The 17,620-nt window shown below is 48.2% G+C and overlaps 1 long non-coding RNA gene across 1 annotated transcript; it reads left to right on the top strand.

Moving 5' to 3' along the window:
• Window positions 1-2,072: 2,072 nt before the first annotated feature.
• LOC138442937 (uncharacterized) lies at window positions 2,073-13,853 on the top strand. Its single transcript, XR_011257936.1, has 3 exons — window positions 2,073-2,293; window positions 11,038-12,041; window positions 13,453-13,853. It is a non-coding gene; the product is annotated as an uncharacterized lncRNA (long non-coding RNA).
• The last annotated feature ends 3,767 nt before the right edge of the window (window positions 13,854-17,620 follow it).

Below are 17,620 nucleotides of genomic sequence, written 5' to 3'. Positions count from 1 at the left end.
AGCCTGGGTCCCTGAATGATCTCGCAGATTATGGGGCATTCCAGTCTCCCACTCCTCACTTATCCTGCCCCAGCACTGTGGTGGCATGTTCAGTTCAGTTCAGTTGCTCAATCGTGTCTGAATCTTTGTGATCTCATGAACTGCAGCATGCCAGGCCTCCCTGTCCATCACCAACTCCCAGAGTTTACCCAAACTCATGTCCATTGAGTCGGTGATGCCATCCAGCCATCTCATCCTCTGTCATCCCCTTCTCCTCCTGCCCTCAATCTTTCCCAACATCAGGGTCTTTTCAAATGAGTCAGCTCTTCGCATCAGGTGGCCAAAGTGCTGGAGTTTCAGCTTCAACATCAGTCTTTCCAATGAACACTCAGGACTGACCTCCTTTAGGATGGACTGGTTGGATCTCCTTGTAGTCCAAGGGACTCTCAAGAGTCTTCTCCAACACCACAGTTCTGAAGCATCAATTCTTCTGTGCTCAGCTTTCTTTATAGTCCAACTCTCACATCCATACATGACTACTGGAAAAACCATAGCCTTGACTAGACGGACCTTTGTTGGCAAAGCAATGTCTCTGCTTTTGAATATGCTGCCTAGGTTGGTCATAATTTTCCTTCCAAGGAGTAAACATCTTTTAATTTCATGGCTGCAATCACCATCTGCAGTGATTTTGGAGCCCCAAAACATAAAGTCAGCCCCTGTTTCCCCATCTATTTGCCATGAAGTGATGGGACCAGATGCCATGATCTTAGTTTTCTGAATGTTGAGCTTTAAGCCAACTTTTTCACTCTCCTCTTTCACTTTCATCAAGAGGCTCTTTAGTTCTTCTTCACTTTCTGCCATAAGGGTGATGTCATCTGCATATCTGTTACATAAGCAGAAATACACTTCTACTGTGTTAGGCCCCTCCATGTTGTGACTAATTGTTACCTAGCCTTCTCTAATTAATACATTGGCTGCTACTAAGTCACTTCAGTCATGTCCAACTCTGTGCGACCCCATAGACGGCAGCCAACCAGGCTCCCCCGTCCCTGGGATTCTCCAGGCAAGAACACTGGAGTGGGTTGCCATTTCTTTTTCCAGTGTATGAAAGTGAAAAGTGAAAGTGAAGCCACTCAGTAGTATCCGACTCTTAGCGACCCCATGGACGGCAGCCCACCAGGCTCCTCCATCCGTGGGATTTTCCTCCAACTAATACATGTACAGAATATTAAAGAAAAGATTAGATGTTCAGCTATTTAACTTTAACCAATTGAAAATAAACTTTGTTAAAAGCAAAGCAAACTTCTGAATAGACTTTTCTTGGCATAAGGAACTTTTCTTTACAAAGTTTCACAGTAGCATTTTTCAGTCGAGGGCTTTTAAGTAACAGATCTATTGGAGAATGCCAGGTTTTTCCTTCTTTCACATTCTGAGCTAACCATTTCCTTCCATGATGGGTCTAAACCCTGCTACAAGGAAGTCCTCAGAAAAATAAAAATGTTGAGTAAAAGTATAAAAGAAAACTTGTTTTGATTATTGAAAGTAATACACGGTCAAAAATTTTGGAAAATATAAAGGGAGAAAATGTCACAGAAGGAAAATCACTGCTATTATTCCAGCACTTGTTTTTTTCAAGCTTATGTTTAATTTTACATAGTTGATATCATGTTACATACATATATTTAATATATATTAAATATATATATATATAATGTATCATAGTATATTCTTATGTTAAGACTGAAGGAGCTTATGTTTGAAAACTTGAGCTTGAGAATAGACCCAGAATTCAGACAGATCTTGCCTAACTGTTGATGGGAGAATTCAGCGTGACTTGACTGCTTTAACAAGGCTTGCTAAAGCCTGCTGGAGATGTGTCCTGCTACTCACTCATCTGTACCCCTTTGAGTCTTCAGAAGTGAGTGAGAGAAGGAAGCTACAGGAATAGTAGCTTTTAACATGTTGGTACACCCATTTGAGGAAAGAGGGTAAATGTAGGTCAGATTCTCCCTAAAATAAGGAAGGAAGTAGATTCCATTTTTTTCATATTTGACTGCTGACAGCTTTAAAGCCCCACGCTCGCCCTTCTCCTTATCTGCGCAAGCTGGAGAGAACATCTGGGTGTTCTCTGCTTTGGCATTGGCAGGCGATTCAAACCATTCAAGTCCTTCCCCACCCATGGTATGTGGGAATCCTCACTCCAGCCCCATTCTACCCACAGTACGAACCAGAGCCAGGCTCCTCTCCCTGCTCTCTCAAGCCATTTTGGACAAGTTTGAGAGGCTGCCCTGATCTCCCTAGGGACATCAATTATGTAAGTAATCCATCTTTTTATGCTCCCTTAACATGTGTGTGTGATGTCATCTGTGGGACATTTTGGGTGGCCAGTTGCCTCTGTAGATTGTCGAAACACACAATCAGAGAAAACAATTCTATGCCAGTATGTTATGTGTGTGCACCTATGTCAAATGTGTGTTTATGTCATATGTATGTTACAGATGTTCAAGTGTGTCTGCATCAGTGAATGGATATGTTGCTTGCACTATGCCTGGTTGCATGGCATATATGTGTGCTTATGGATATGTGCCTTATACTTGTACTTGCGTGCTTAGTCATATCCGACTCTTTGCAACCCCATGGCCTGTAGCCTGCCAGGTTCCTCTGTCCATGGAATGTTCCAGGCAAGAATACTGGAGTGGGTTGCCCTTTCCTTCTTCAGGGGATCTTTCTGACCCAGGGATCGAACCCATATCTCTTGCGTTTCCTGTATCTCCTGCCTGGGCAGGCTGGTTCTTTACCAGGTGAGCCAGTGGGGAAGTAAATACGCCTTATATATGTGTATATTATCCATGTGTGTACAAACATGCTAGGCGTAGTGTGTTTGTATGTTGTGTGTATTATGTTTATGTACTTCTCTGTGCCTATATGTATTTACAGTATGTAAGTTTGTATATTACTCCTGTGTGTATACATGTTGTGCATGTGTGTTTATGTGTGTTCCATGTGTGTCTATATGTTCATGCGCATGTGTATGTGTATTATTCATGTACATGTACATGCATGTGTGTGTACATGTGTGTACTTATTTTTCTGACACTGCTGTCATCAACACTGCCCATAAAGACTTCCCTGGACTTGGCCATATTCCATTATAATAATCTGTTGGAAGGGGAGTTTCTAGAGGAAAGGGTAAAATTGTTTAAAGGCTCCTCATACACATTGCTGGATAGCTTTTCAAAATGTTGAGACAATTCGTTGCAGGGTAATCAGACAGTGTGGAGACTGTCAGGAGGGGCCTTGCAGACCCCCAACTGTAGAGCATGAAAAGGCCCAGGGATCGTGCGTGCTCTGAGGTTCGTCATAGTGTCTGGGGCAAGTTGTGCTTTTCCACCGGCTGACTTTGGCTTGAAGATTCCCCAAAGATCTCGTGGAAGCTTCTTGAGATGGCACAGAGTTTTCATTTAGGAAGCTTCCTCCCACCATCCTTTGCTTTCCCCTTCGCTGGGGCAGACTGCATCGCTTTCAGGCAGCTGTCCTAGCCTCACTGGCTCCTCTCATGGGTGGTTCCCCTAAAATATCTTTGTACATTTAATCCCGTCTTGGCATCTGCCTCTTGGAGGACCTAGTCTGACATAGACGAGTGGACAGAGTGGTAGCTCTGAGGTCCTGAGTCCTGGTCCCAGCTCTGCCCCTCACTTGCTGTGTGGATTTGAGCAGGTGACTTTCCGTCTCTGGTGCTCAGTTTCTGCATCTGAAGAGTGAAGATGGGTGGCATGCACTCTCCAATGCTACCGTGCAAACTAAGTGAAACCCTGTTTACGACGTTCACAGATGGCCACCCTGTCTCCTTTCCTAGCTAACAGAAAGCTCAGCATATTTAAGTATATACAAAAGCATACACAATGACACAGGGCCACCCGGGAGCCCAGGATCCCATTGTAGCCTGAGCTGCCCCTTGTGGGTACTTCCTGATGGGAAACTTTGGAATGCTGCCCTCCAGCATCCACCTTGGGCCAAGCTTAATGACTCACCGGAGCTCAAGCCAGACCCTGCCCAGTGAGCCTCTGCTGTGTGAGTCAGGGAACATAACCTCAGCTCATGGCCTTTGTCTCTGATCTCATCACCTGACCTGGGGTGGGGATCTAGGAGAGCTTATTTGGAAGAAAAATCTATGCAGCTATAGGATTGAGCAAGTTCCCAAAACCTGAACAAGCAAAATAAGGTAAGCAGAATCTGTATGGAACTAGGACAAGGAAAGGTCCAGAAGACTGATTCTTAACTCCTCTCAATTGTGTGCGTGTGACCTTTAGCAAGTCCCTCTCTGAGCCTCAGTTATTAAATCTGTGTCATGACAAGCATTAGTCACTGCTTATTCTCTGTTGTTCATCTCCTTGTTTTTAAGAAGTCCTGGAGTTTTCTCTCTAATTGGAGAGAAAGGTCATAGACAAGGCTTGATTTTCCTCTTCATAGCTGGTAAATGTCTGGGGTAAGTGTACATGCTAATGACCAGAAGGCACTGACATTGACCAGTGGTCGCAGTGTGCTGGGAGCTGCAGGGTTCAGCTCGTGTACTCTTCACTACAATCCTGTGAGGCAGATGTTCATATCACCCCCATTGCACGGATGAGAACAATGAGGCTTTAAGAGAGAAAGGAAACAGGCTTGCTATGGATTCAATGTTTGTATCCCCAACCCAGAGGTGATGGTAGTAGGAGATGGGGCCTTTGGGAGATGTGTGGGGGTGTGTGTGATGGCATCAATGCCTTTATAAGAAGGCACTCCTCCTTGGAAGGAAAGCTATGACAAACCTTGACAGCGTATTAAAAAGCAGAGACATCACTTTGCCAACAAAGTTCATGTAGTCAAAGCCACAATTTTTCCAGTAGTTATGTACGGATTGAGAGTTGGTCCATAAAGAAGGTTGAGCGCTGAAGAATTGATGCTGTCTGCTTGTGGTGCTGGAGAAGACTCTTGAGAGTCCTTTGAACTGCAAGGAGATCAAACCAGTCAATCCTAAGGAAATCAACCCTGAATATTCACTGGAAGGACTGCTGCTGAAACTGAAGCTTCAATACTTAAGCTACCTGATGTGAAGACCCAGCTCACTGGAAAAGACCCTGGTGCTGGGAAAGACTGAAGGCAAAAGGAGAAGAGGGCAGCAGAGGATGAGATGGGTAGATAGCATCACCAACCCAGTACACATGAGTTTGAGGATGCTTTGGGAGGCAGTGAAGGAAAGGAGCCTGGAGTGCTGCTTCACGGTGTCGCAAAGAGTCAGACCCGACTTTGAGGCTGACCAGCAACAAGAGGAGACATGAGAGAATCTGCTTCTCTCTCACCTGTTTGCGGATTCACTGAGAGGGTGGCTGTCTGTTAACCAGGAAGAGAGCCTTCCTGCTGCTAAGTCACTTCAGTAGTGTCTGACTCTGTGTGACCCCATAGACGGCAGCCCACCAGGCTCCACCGTCCCTGAGATTCTCCAGGCAAGAACGAGCCCTCCAGAAACTGATAATGTCAACACTCTGATCTTGGATTTCTAGTCTCCCGGATGACGAGAAAACAAAAAAGGCTATCCTTCAAGCCCACCAGTCTATGGTATCCTGTTATGGCAGCCTGAGCTGACCAAGAGAAGTCCCAAGTTCACAGCCTGTCTTGGTTTTCTTCAGTGGGACTTCAGTCTTCACAGAGGGTTTCAGAGGGGCTACAACCCAGCCATTAGATGTCTGTGTGGACACTGCCGCAGAGTTCTTCATATATTTTCAGAACCAATCCTTTGTCAGTGTCAGTTATGCATATTAAAGCTATCTTCTTTAAGCTGTGTGCCCTTTCAATTTTACCAAATATTGGTAGATTATTCTTGAATGGCTGCATCAGCTTCCTCTCCCGCTGTTGTGTGAAAGTTCCCAACTGCCCACAGCCCATCAGTGTTGGTATGATCAGATTTTAACATTGTTTGCCTGTCGAGAAACAGCAAGATGACATTATTATTGTTTGTTTGTGCACTTTTATGATTATCAGTGAGAATGAGCAACTCCTAAGAGGTTAATAGACTATTTGGATTTTCTGTTCTGTGAATGCTTTCCCATATATTTTGTCCATGTATTTCCTGTTACAATGTTTGTTTTCTCATAACCATTTTGAAAAACTGTATTCAACTCCTTTGCACATTCTAAAAACTGGGCCATGTCTTAGGATTTCTTTATATATTCTGGAAAGCAATCCTTTGTAAGATATATAATTTTTGCAAATATTTTTCTCCCATTCCATGGATTTCTTTTTCATTCTGTTGATAGGGAGGGGCCTTTGCTGCACAAAAGTTTTTAAGTTTGATGAAAACTCATTTTATCTGTTTTTTTTTCTCTTGCAACTTGTGCCTTCAGTGTCATATCCAAGAAATTACTGCCAAATCTAATCATGAGTTTTTTTAACTGTTTTTTTGTGTTTTAAGATATCCTTACCTGTATTAAATTTATAATATTTTCTTTAAAGTGTTTTTTTCTTTTATATTATAGTCTTTTGCCCAGAAATCTGGTATTTTTATGAATAGAATGAGAAAGAGATTTAATTTTATTTTTTTTTTCTTGTTACAAAGCCATTTTTTACAAAAAAATTTCATGGTTACAAAGCTATTTCTTGAATAATAATCTCTTTCCCCAGTGATCTGTAATGCTAGCTTTGTACCAATATATAAGGGCGGGGCGTCTACTTCTGGCATTTTCTCTGTTGTCTCCATTAACATATTTCTTATCTGTGGGCCAACACTGCATAATTTTTATTACTATAGTGTTATAAGAAGGTTTATATCTGGCAGAGTCAGTTTCGCTTTGTACATGTGTGTGTGCCAAGTCGCTCCTGTCATGTCCGACTCCCTGTGACCCCATGGACTGCAGGCCTCCAGGCCCCTCCATTTGCGGGATTCTCCAGGCAAGAACAGTGGAGTAGATTATCATTTCCTTCTCTACTCCCTTTGTACAGAAAAGAGTTAATGCAGCAGGCTTCAGACTGATATCCTAGGCTTGCTTGCAAAGCTGGCCCTGGGTTGGCATGTGGGAACTTGGACTTCAGAAGGTTTCCACTATCTTCACAACTGATAAGAGTGTCTCACCATGTGGAAACCATCTGGACAAACAGTACTGTTTATATTGACCACCTGCTTTTCTTCTGAGAATCTGGAGCCTTGGTATGTGCCAGGCAGAGAATGCCTATGTGGCCAGCTCCCCCCAAACACGTGGGTGGTGTTGTTCAGTTGCTAAATTGTGTCAGACCCTCTGTTACTCCATGGACTGCAGCATGCCAGGTTTTCCTGTCCTTCACCAGCTCCTGGAGTTTGCTCAAATTCATGTCCACTGAGTCAGTGATGCTGAGTCTCAAACGGTCTTTCCTGGTGGTAACAGTTCATATGTCCTGTTACAACCTACTGCTAGAAAAATTAAATGCACCCTGCCTGACTCCACTGGAAGAGGAGCTCCTGGTTTCCTCTGGACTCTGCCCTTCTGCCTTTTCCCTTTGCTGGTTTTGCTCTGGATCCTTCCATTTTGATAAATCACAGCTGGGAGGATGACCGTGTGTCGAGTCCTGTGATGCTCCTAGTGGAGGTGATCGTGGGAAGCCCAACCCACCCTTCCTCCTCCCCCTGTTCCTCTACTGCCTCCTTTTTCCTCAATCCTATCTTGATTATCCTTGGATCTTTATTCATCTTTGTAAGTCTTATAATTCTTGAGGATTTGATTGGCATTCCCTTGCATTCACAGTTAAATCTGGGGGGCAGGGATGGACATCTAGGACCATGCCAATTATTGTGTTCATTCCTGGTATCAGGCTAGCCATTCCAGGCTCCTCCTTATATACCCAGCACCATGAAGCCTGCAAACTGCATTTCCTAGACTCCCTTGCCCTCAGTTAGGGTCCACCTATGAGCAGTACCAGCATGTAGCTGGAAGAAGGAAGGGAAGGAGTGTTTCATCTCTAGCTCAGGAGGGTGTTACAGAGACAGGGTTTTGACTGCAGCTGTGAGCATCCTCCTGAACATCACTCACATCAAAGCCACAGGCATCTTCCTTGATCTCTGAACCTGCAGAATTCTCAAAAATGCCCTTCCTGAGCTTGGCTCATACACCTTTCCAAAGACAAGGGAAATCTCCAGTTTCTGTATCACACTGCTGCTTGCTTAAAGTACCTGGATCAGGGGACTTCCCTGGAGGTCCAGTGGCAGAGACTCCACACTCTCAATGCAGGGAGCTCAGGTTAGATCTCTGGTCCAGGAACAAGGTCTCACCTGCTGCAACTGACGACCCCTCACACTACAGTTAAAAATCCAGTATGCCTCAACTGAAAGAACCCACCCATGTGCTGCAGCTAAGACCCAGTGCAGCCAAATAGACAAAAATAAACATTAAAAAAGTACCCAGAGTGGTTTCTGGGTACAATCAATCCGTAACTGATTGTAAGACAGCACTGAGTTTTCCCAGTAATTTACATGCTCTCACTCTTCACTTACATAACCCTTTTCAAAATCCTTCAGTAAAGCTTTTTAATATTCTCCATGAAGTCAACTGGCAGAACTGGACTCCTGTTGGCCACCGTAGCACCTACAACAGACTCTTGCTGTAGTTTCTCTTCCTTTCTTGTCTCACAATCCTTGCTTCCTCATTCCTGCTTCCTGGTATTCAGTTCAGTTCAGTTCAGTTCAGTTCAGTCGCTCAGTCGTGTCCGACTCTTTGGGACATGAACCACAGCATGCCAGGCCTCCCTGTCCATCACCAACTCCTGGAGTCCACCCAAACCCATGTCCATTGAGTCGGTGATACCATTCAACCATCTCATCCTCTGTCATCCCCTTCTCCTCCTGCCCTCTATCTTTCCCAGCATCAGGGTCTTTTCAAATGAGTCAGCTCTTTCCATCAGGTGGCCAAAGTACTGGAGTTTCAGCTTCAACATCAGTCCTTCTAATAAACACCCAGGACTGATGTCCTTTAGGATGGACTGGTTGGATTTCCTTGCAGTCCAAGAGACTCTCAAGAATTTTCTCCAACACCACAGTTCAAAAGCATCAAGTGCTCAGCTTTCTTTATAGTCCAACTCTCCTGGTATTATCTTCCAAATAAAGGACATCTGCCTGTCTTTGTTTCTGCTTAGGGAAACCCCAACTAGAATGTGCTTCTGCACAGACATCCTCATAACAAGAGTTGCCATTTCTTTGGCACTTAGCATCAGCCGGACACTAAGGTTAATCTGAACACACACCCTCCCAGTTAATTCTCCCAGAATTCCCATTATACAGCGCTGCTATCGTTTATTTTACAAGCAAGCAAACCAAATCACAGAGTGGAAATGACTTACTTGAGGTCACAAAACGAGGACTTGTGCGAACCCAGAACTCTCCCACACCAAATCCTTGAGCTGGGGTCCTTCACCATGATGACAAAGGCCAACTCTTTTCATTAACTTGTCGTATGACCTTGATCAAGACATTGAAAACCTCTGAAATTTCCGGATGGAACTAATGACCTCAAAACCTGTTTCCAGCATTACAGGCTAGAGCCCAGAGACCCCGGGAGGCAAACACTCTTCCAAGCGCCCCTTCCCCAGTGGGCTTGCTTGGAGCCACGGAGATGGTTCCGCTTGGGCTTCCACAGACCTTGCAGATCCCCTACACCTTGGCTGGCTGCCCCACAAAGGCTGGAGCCTGAGCCTGGAAAGCCGCAAGCCAAGCAGAAAGATGGAACGAGCTTGGGAAGAGAGCGTGAGCGCCTTGAGTCGGGCCCAGCAGCACCTGGGAGCCTCTGAACGTTCCAGCTCCCACTCGGGATGGCTTTCACGCTTTTTGCAGCGGGGCAGACGCGCACTGCGCATAAATGCAGCTCAGTTCAGTATTTATTGCCGCATGAAGGCTTGGGGGTGCTGTTTTATATGTCTCTGTTTGCACGACTCTAGCATCATGGGGGCTAAAATTAATTCCACGAGACGGGCTGCGCACAGGCAGAGCCAAAAATTTCCCGGGAAGGGTTTCGGTCTGACTTTGGCAGCCGCTGTGCACGGTGATAAAGCCCTTTCAGACTGTCTTATATGGCCAGGGGCATCCAAGGGTATTGTATTCTTTAGCCCCAGAGGTCTATTTCTCCCTTTGCCAGAAAGCTGGGTGTGGAGTACGGGGTTGGAATCAAGGCAGATCACAGATGAGAAACGAACCCTGGCATCCTCCCCAGTCCTTCTGGATGATTTGATGGATAAGGCTAGTGAGGTCCGAACAGGTCAGCTAGCATGCTTGCCCCAGGGCACTGGAGTCCTTGGACCCGATCCCTTGGCCATTTCCCCTATCCAGACAGCAGACCACGTACTGCTCATGAGGTGGGTTGTGCTGGTCCTTTGATTTACGAAGAACTTCCTTAGGCATCATCTTACCTGAACTTCCCCAGAGCCCTGGGAATTAGTCTATGTGATATTATTACACCTCCTCCTGAACACAGTCATAGTTGTGGTGACCAAGCTCACTGAGCATCGATTCTGTTGGAAGCACTTGACACCCAGGAACTGTTGCTTTGTAGACAGGTCCCAAGAGAAGGAAATGCCATAAGGTAGAGACAATCCCCGAGCATTTAGTTCATGCCAGCCACCCTCTTTCATGGAAATTCACAATCCAACAATACTGCAATGGCTGCAGTTTGCCATACGTATTGTGTTCATTCCCAAGGCCTTGTGCAACCACTTTTGTTTGTCAGGCGCTCCCTGGAAAATGCCTGTTCATCCCTCAAAACACAGATCAGGAGAGGCTTCCTCTAATACGATTCCTTGGATCACGCTGGACTGATTACATTGATCCATTCACTGTCCATGAGCTCAGTTTAATGTCCACTGACTATGGCCTGCTTCTCCCTGTTCCGGGCCCAGGAGGCTGACTGTATAGATTGCCCCCCTCATCCTCTGCCCTTAGGACGGGTTTGGTCAGTGGCAACATAAGTGGGAGATGCCAGGGCAAGAGGAGAGTGAGGGGTAGACATCTTTTTCCCGACTCTTTCTCTGTGCGATGTACTAACCATGTCTTCTATTTTCTTTACTCAGATGCTTCGCTCACCTGGAGGACTGGGCTAGCTCGTTCCTAGAGATAAAAAGCTGCTCACTTACAAGTGCGCTTTCTGATGCAAACCAAGCAACCCAGAGCCCACATCCTCCAGCCACCTCCTTTATGAGGTCCACATACTCTGAACCACCTGTCCTGATCCCCAGGAATCAGACAACGGGAGACAACCTCTCACCAGAGCCTGATGTAATCATTCAAAGTAGCCCATCCCAAGGCAGCTTACCCTGCCTCACCTGTTCCTTCCCATAGAAACCACAGGAAAGACTCCCGCCCAGGTTCTCTACTCCTCTGTCTCCTGACCGACCCTGGTACTTCCCCACATGGCCCGCCATGCTGTGCCTGTCCCTTGTTTTGGGATCTGTGTGTATAGCAAAAAATCCGTTCTCTCCTGATCTGTTGGCCTTACTGTACCTCCGTAGTAATAAGGACTGATGCTGAAGCTGAAACTCCAATACTCTGGCCACCTGATGCAAAGAACTGACTCATTGAAAAAGACCCTGATGCTGGGAAAGATTGAAGGTGGGAGGAGAAGGCAATGGCAAATCGTAATCTCCCTGAGCCGGGCATCTGCTCCCTGCATCTCACCCTCCCCCACGGTAGGCACCATCCTGTGGGAAGCCAGGACAAGAACACCAAGGACAGAGTCCAGGTTGGGAAGGTGAAGACTTGTGGCTGGTTGAAGGAGATGTTTTCCTCTATTTCTTTGCACTGATCACTGAGGAAGGCTTTCTTATCTCATTCGAAAAGATCCTGATGCTGGGAAAGATTGAAGACAGGAGGAGAAGGGGACAATGGGATGAATGGTTGGATGGCATCACTGACTCAATGGACATGAGCTTGAGTAAACTCCGGGAGTTGATGATGGACAGGGAGGCCTGGCATGCTGTGGTCCATGGTGTCACAAAGAGTTGGACATGACTGAGCGACGGAACTAAACTGAACTGAAGGAGATGTGGCAGGTGACACCAGGTTTCTGCCACCAGAGGTGCTGCCAGGCAGAATGGTGGGCTTGGGGGAGGGGGAGGTTATCGTTTGGGTGTATTGCACTGGGCGGGTAGGGGGTGTTCATGGTGTCCACAGGGCCGCTGGGTCAGTGGACAGGGAAGCTACGGTGTAGAGAGCCCCCCAGGGACTGTGTGAAGCGAGGCGAGTGGGCCAGGGGTCAGGCTACCTTTGGAATAGGAGTGAGAAGGCATCCCTGGGGGAATGGGAGGGGGCTGAGAGGACCACTGAGGTGGAAGGGGTGGGCTCCATCTGGGACAAGGCCCCAGAGGGGCCTTTGGATCGGCTGGCTGCAGTGTCCCCTGGGCCTGCGGGTTTGTGAGCAGGACAGAGTGGAGCCTGCAGAGGTTAGGGTGGCTGGGCGGTGCTGATCCTGGCCTCACCACACCCCGAGGGCAGGATGGTGTGAGGGAGGAGCTCTGGGAGGGACATCAAGGAGGCACCCAGGTGGGCATCGGGCAAGGGAGGGCCACAGGAGCAGAGAGTTGAAGCACGAGGCAAAGCGGAGTGGATGGAGTGGCCAAAGGGGTGGGAACAGCGTTCCAGGCAGAGGAAACAGCGCGGCCAGAGCTGGACACGGAGGCTGTGTGGCTCGCTTAGCAGCTGAAGAGTCAGGCGTGCTTTAGGTGTGAGAGGCGGTGACTGCATGTATGTGAGAGTGTGTGTGTGTAAGAGAGAGTATAATGTGTGTGTGAGTGAGAGAGGGGATGAGGGTGTGTGTGCATGAGTGTGTGTGTGTGTGAGTGTGAGAGGGCGTCTGTGTGTCATTGTTTAGCGGTCTCTCCTTTTTCTTTCTTGCTGGCCCTCAGGTGCAGGGGTCCACGTGGTCAGATCCTCACTGCCTGACCCCTGACTTCCTCTGGTTGGGAAAGCCTTTCTTTCCGTCGATTGGGTCTCTCTTATCTCACTTCCACTCCTGTGTGTGCATGTGTGCATGTCTTATTTAGATGCTCTTATATATGTGTTGTAATTTGCGATGGATATAGTGATAATTTTTTGGTAACATGCATTGGCTCATAGGTCACGTGTTTTGTTTTTTTTTTCTTCTTTTCTTTCTTTTTCTTTCTGCCTCCTCCTCACTCTCCCCTCCCGCTTCCCATCTCGCCCCCTCCCCATCTCTCCCCCTCTCCCTCCCCCTCCCTCTTTCTCCCTCCCTCCCCACTCTCTCCCTCCCCTCTATCCCTTCCTCTCCCTCCCCCCTCCTCTCTAACTCTCCTCCTTCCCTTCCCCCTCCCCCTCTCTCTTTCTCCCTCCCTCCCTCCTCTCTATCCTTCTCTCCCTCTCTCAGCCCTGGGTCTTACTGAGTAGTCATCACACAGTGGTAAGTTCATCCCTTTAGGCTGCTATGTTATGCTCCAGGGGTGCCCACCTTGCCTTTTCCTTCTCTTCCCCAGGGGTGGACCCCAGCTTGCCTTCATGTCCCTGTCTCAGGGGCTGAGTTGTAGAGAATCTGATGAAGATGGGCAGAGACAGGAGACCAGAAGCCTGGGATGGGGGCAACGAGATGGGAGAAGAAGAAGGTACCAAGGCTGTACGTCTGCACGAAGCTCCCCACAGAGAGCAAGATGGGTGGATCTGCCATGTTGGAACCGGCAAAGCTCCCTGGGGTGATGGGGAAGGAACAGATGCCAGAGTCTCCCAGACACCTTTCCGTTTCCCCTCAGAGAATCTATAAGCCAGAAGGCCTGAAATGATTCTGAGCGGCTGACCAGGCATTTGCTGGATGCTTATTTGATGAGGAGGGGTGCTTATTTTCTGCTAATAAAAATTGCATGCCACTCTATGTTCAAAATAAGAGATTTATATATACATTTATTATAGTAATTTTCCAAGCCAGACGGCATCTTGGGAGGCATATTTAAAGAGTTTAGAATGCAGATAATAAAAGAAAGCCCTCATTTGGGGAAGCAGCCCTGCGGAATATCTCATTCTGTTTCTGGATCTCGGATGGCTGTGATTTGCACCCTCACAGTCTCTCCCGTTGGCTGGAATGAGTTGATGGAGCTCACAGAGGCTGGTGCAGAAGTAGCCAGCAGGGGTGGGACAGCCCCTGAGGGAGGCATGGGCTTATTTCCACTCCAGGCTGCAACCAGCTTAGCAGGACCAGGGCTGAAGTTTCCATTCTGCTGGCTCTGCACAGACTCCTGCGCGGGGACCTTCGCTAGCTGGCAGTGCTTCCTGATGGATGAGGCTCTTACTGATCCGTGCCCGAAGCAGATGCCCAGCTAACCCCACTTATTCTGCCACTGGAGGCAGCGACTGCAAGCCTCATTTTCTGGCCGAGGGATGATGCTAAGTAACAGGCCAACAGGCCACACAGCTCATGAGAGATGCAGCTAGGTTCCACTCGGCGGACCCCGGAGCCCCATTTTCCACTGGATCCCGAGGTGTGTTCACCATGTCTTTTCTGTATTCTGATGCTTCTACTTCTCGGGTCTTGCTGACCCTGAAAGGACTGCCCCTACCAGGACCAGCCAATTCCTATAGATAATAATTCACTCACAAGTGTACTTTCTAAATTCAAACCAAACCACAGCCCACACCTGATTGCCCCTTCCATCCAGTTCTCACATTTGGGACCATTAGCCTCCACTTTTCTTCTCATCCCCCCAGGGCACCAGAGAGCTGGGGACAGACCTGTGCCTTACGGCCTGCTGATATTATTCAGACCAGCTTGTTCACTATGCCTCCCTGTTCCTCCCCATGAGAACCTCAGTAAACGCTTTTGGCCCCCAAGTTTCTTTGTGTCCTGACCCACTCTGATGTTCCTTCAAGTGGCCCTGCATGGCGTGGTATGCCTTATACCTCCAGCGTAAAAACTTCTCCCCTCATAAGAGCCATTTCTGCATCTGTGTGTCTTACCATGCCCATTGAAACAAATACTGGATGCCCTTGAAAGTGAAAGTGAAAAAGTTGCTCAGTCGTGTCCGACTCTTTGCGACCCCATGGACTATACAGTCCATGGAACTCTCCAGGCCAGAATTCTGGAGTGAGTAGCCTTTCCCTTCTCCAGGAGATTTTCCCAACCCAGGAATCGAACCCAGGTCTCCTGCATTCCAGGTGGATTCTTTACCAGCTGAGCCACAAGGGAAGCCCAAGAATACTGGCATGGGTAGCCTATCCCTTCTCCAACGGATCTTTCTGACCCAAGAAATCAAGCTGGGCTCTCCTGCATTGCAGGTGGATTCTTTACCAACTGAGCTATCAGGTAAGCCCTTTATTGAAGCCTCTACATTCCATCCCAAACACTTGCTCATTCCTTCATCCTGGCCTCTGACTCTAAGCCAAGCAGGACCTGGGGACTCAGGAGATAGAAAAATGACTGGAATATGGTCCTCATCATCAAGACCCTTCAGGCCAGGCAGGTGGGGCAGGCAGAACGGCAGCCAAGGCTTGAGTGGGATGCAACAGGAAACACAGACAGGGGACCTCCTGACTCCTGAGATGGGGGAACCTGCAGCTGGCAAGCTCCTTGCTGGGCTCCCCCTGTGCCTTTGTGGTCAGAGCTTCCATTCTCTCTCTTGCTGTCACGCATGGAACATTCCAGCATGTCCTTTGACCCGGAGGGAAAACATCGGCCCCTCTGTCCTTCACCGCCCCCTCTCACCCACTGCGCCTTGGTCTCCCTTATCTGATCCCGAACCTCCCTTGCTATTATTGTCCTTCTCCTCCACCTTCTGTCTCTCTGCCCTGACGCCTGCTGGTTGGGGGTGGGGTCTGGCAGTCCGTTTTCTCCAGGGAGATCTGGAAAGAGACCCCGAGGTACGCAGCTCTTGAGTTTAGTCCTCACATAGCCGGGCAAAGGAAGTGTAATTAACACATCAGTGTAATTCACCGGCGAGGAAACCGAGACACAACCACGCGGCAGGTGGCTGAGAGGGGTTCAAGGCCACGGCATCCTGGCTTTGCTCCACACTGGGAGGCGGCAATGGGTCGATTTCTTGGCAGTTGAGGCCCTTCTGGGCTCCCCGCCATGCTGCCTGTGTAGTTAAAGGGCTCTTGCCAACAAGGACATGTACCTTAGTTATGAGGCTGTCCAACTCTGTGTTCTAAACCATCCAAAAACAACACAAACAACCTACGTGTCCGACTGAAGGGGGATGATAAATGAAAGTCTTGCTGCAGCCGTACAACGCAGCACTCTGCTGCCGTTAGAGATGCTGCCCGAATATTAACTTGCCCATCGTAGTTACTGAGCTAAAAAGAACTTACAAAGTGTAATATGTATGATGATCCATTTGATATAAGTATCTGGCAATGTGTGCAGCTGCCTTTGGGTTGAGATTCAGGTGCTTTTAATTTTCCCCGAGTTCATCTGTGGTATTGTCTGTCTCAATAAGAAGAGGCGTTGTCTAAAACAATACTTTCATTAGAAACAGTCTCTCTTTAATATCTGCGGAGTCTGTCTTCTCAGGCATGTAGAAGGCCCTGGAAGAAGAGAGGGCTTCCCTGATGGCTCAGCTGGTAAAGAATCCACCTGCCAATGGAGGAGACACAAGAGACACAGGTTCGATCCCTGGGTCGAGAAAATCCCCTGGAGGAGGATATGGCAACCCACTCCAGTATCCTGGCCTGGAGAATCCCATGGACAGAGGAGTCTGGTGGGCTACGGTCCACCGGGTCACAAATAGTCAGACACGACTGAGAGAGCATACCCACACACACCCAGGAGCTGGGGGGTCTGATTGTCCACCCTGCTCCCTAGGCTGGGCTGGGAACCCTGAAATACGCTCCTTCTTGGGTGTGGGAGATGCCCACACATGGCCTCTGCAGAAGAGGCTTATCTGTAAATTGGATGCCATAGTCTCCACTGTCCTGGTATGAGTTATGAACACAGCTATGCACGTGAGGATGAGATGGTTGGATGGCATCACCGACTAGATGGACATGAGTTTAAGCAAGCTCTGGGAGTTGGTGATGGACAGGGAGGCCTGGCGTGCTGCAGTTCATGGGGTCACAAAGAGCTAGACACAAGTGAGTGACTGAACTGAACTGATACACGTGAAGCGCCCAGCCTGGTGCAGAGCAAGGACCACAGTGAGGAGCATGCTTGCCCGGTCGGGCTTCCTCTCCCCAGCATCCTGTGCCTCTCCACTGGTCTGTCTCATCTTCCATCACCCTGCCTCTTCTCGCCTCTCCCGTGTCTTCCTTCCTCCCATAACCCCTCCCTCATCACGCTGTCAGATGGGAAGGGACCCCCTGTGTCTGGGCTTCTCCCAGCCTCTTCCTGGAGCTGTTTTTCACCAGTGTGAGCTCATCGAAGCCTCAGAAGCTCCCAAGGAAACAGCCTCATCCTGCCTATTTATAGGATGATGCTGGGGCACAATGTGATGAGCTGGATGGGGTGGCTCACTGTGACGATGGTGAGGAAGATGGCTGCCTCAGTGTAGACGGAGTGATTGGACCTTAACCCTGATGACCAGGTTCAGATGGGGCTCCCCGCCTCCTGCCGGTGGTTAACTTCTCCAAAGAAGCTTTTTCCGTATGCAAACTGGGGATACCAATAGCCCCATGCCCCATGGGCTGTTGTGATGGTTAAAAACAAAAACCTCTAAATTGCGC

This window comes from Ovis canadensis, chromosome 6 (genome assembly GCF_042477335.2).
Source record: "Ovis canadensis isolate MfBH-ARS-UI-01 breed Bighorn chromosome 6, ARS-UI_OviCan_v2, whole genome shotgun sequence".
Classification (NCBI taxonomy): Eukaryota; Metazoa; Chordata; class Mammalia; order Artiodactyla; family Bovidae; genus Ovis; species Ovis canadensis.
This window is presented reverse-complemented; position numbering and strand designations above follow the sequence as displayed.